Source organism: Chelmon rostratus, chromosome 3 (genome assembly GCF_017976325.1).
Source record: "Chelmon rostratus isolate fCheRos1 chromosome 3, fCheRos1.pri, whole genome shotgun sequence".
NCBI lineage: Eukaryota > Metazoa > Chordata > Actinopteri > Chaetodontiformes > Chaetodontidae > Chelmon > Chelmon rostratus.
Window position 1 is genome coordinate 26,173,220 of NC_055660.1, and position 2,291 is coordinate 26,175,510.

Consider the following 2,291-nt stretch of genomic DNA (forward strand, 5'->3'; position numbering starts at 1 on the left):
TTCACAGTGGTTTAATACCTGAGAAAATAAGGAACAGCATTTCATGAGAATCAAGGGTGGGAGGAAGATAGCATTGTTTGCATACGCTTTTATTGTGGCCATTTTGCACCTACTTCCACTGAGACTGAAAGCACTGCTGCAACCTCAAAAAGGAAGTAGGCGAGGCTTACTTTGTCAGCAACGGTGCTGCAAAATATATTCCAAGAGATTTTGAAGTTTTACTCTTTTTGTAAACAGGATGAAGCACTGGTGAACAGAAGAGAGAGAAAGCATGTGTTTTTCATGAAACCTGATGGTTCTAGTGAAGATTTGTTCGAGGTGGCTGTTTCCAGGACCGTACTGGACTATTTCACAGAAGTCAACATTACTAGGTTGTTCAAAAATCTTTTGAATAACAGGATTTTTTTTATTATTTTAAAAATCTTGAGGAACTGAAGTATCATTCGACGCACCTGAGGATATCTTGTCTGCTTGGATACTGGATCACTCACATTCAGCATTTTGACAATGCCTGTGATTGTACTAGAGGCCAGAGACTTTACCAGTCCCCTTTTTTTGGTGAGGACATGGGAAGTCTTATCTGGCTGTACCACCTTCAGCCTTGTGGCCTCGCTGGAACCTTCAGCGTTTAACAAAAATCTATCAAACCCTGAACACATCAACATGTTCAGGAACTTCTGTATGTTTACCTGGTGCTTCTTCTTCGTCCTTACGCTCCTAATCCACATTCTCAGCGTCATCCAGTTTCACAGCCTCATCCCAATATCCTGGAAGAACCTGACTATGACAGTGGCAGTCTTTGGCGCACTGATGTGTTTCAGCGCATCTGTGGTTTTCCCTTGGATCATCATGGATCATCAGAGGCCATCACCACACTCTGTGGCAGCCGCCGTAGCCTCCTGTCTCACCTTCCTGGCATACACATCGGAGTCCTACGTACTTTGCACCCAAGCCCCTGAGCAAAGAGGCTACATGGGCAGCATGCCTGGTCTCCTCAAAATACTCCAACTCTGGGGAGGCTGTCAGATGATACCCCTGGTTGTGGAGGCAGCTTGTGGACTGCCTTGTGGAGTACAAAGTTGGCAACTGTGGGTCTCCGGCATGTCATACGGTGTCTGTGTCCTCCTGTCTCTGGTGATACTGGTGGTAATACTAGGGGACTTTGCTGGGAGATGTCTTCTACCTTTTGACAGATTTTTGGCTGGCTTCAGTCTGACTGGGGTGCTGCTCTACATGGTGGCCACAGTGATTTGTTTTACCAAGATACTGCAGCTGAGAGAACTCAGACAGACCATAACCAACCAAAGTCCAGAACTGGTCATCATAGAAACTGTGATTTCCAGCATTACACTGTTAGCTTATACAGTGGATCTTGCCTTCTCCATTAAACTGTTGTGTGACAGGAGTCATACATGAAAAAATGTATTGCATGTGAAGTTGACCATGTGAAACACTGAAAAGTTTAGGAGAAGATCATGTCTTTGGCAAGCGTGTAAAGGTTAAACTGAATGGATGTTTACTGCTGTTAACTATTGCTGTGTAATCAAACTATCTCTCTAGACCAATGGATTGCTACATATGAGACCTTTACCAGGTACTCACATATTAAATTCAAAGCCATCATCATGATCCTAACTGTGCTGTTCTGGTGATTTCTACTAATCAGACGGAGTTGACTAACATGTGAAACAGCAATGTGACATTTATGATGCAGTTCACTATGACACACTTAATTTACACCCACCACGCCTGGGTTATGTAAAAGGTGCACTGCCTCATAAACACACAACATCCTTTATGGACACACTAAGGTGGTTTATGTAGTGTAGTGGTAGATTAGCAGCAGAAACTTAAAAACATGAACCGCTGAGTGACATAATATAGAATAAAGGACCTACAAATATGAAGAAAACTGTAAAAGGTGCGGCAGACAAATAATTCAAATGTTTCTGTCTTATCACTTAAAAAATAACATTTAACATGTCAAATGTATTTTTTTTCTTTCGAGATCACAATCTTTAAAGCCTAGAAAAGTTTACATTGGCCCAGTTTAATGGGGACAGCAATTGACTAACACTAGGTGGCAACATTCTATTAGCATGAACGCCTGTTTAAATCACAGGCCTTCAAACCTTTTCCTACAGCAGAAATGCGTTGATCTCAACTAAGTCTTATTGTGAAGGTTTTTAATCAGATAAATCTCATAAAGCTATAATGCAAATAGTTCGTTAAGACTAAATAGGCTTTATTTTTCACGAACAAGCCAAGTTAGGCATTATACTGAGCTGCCT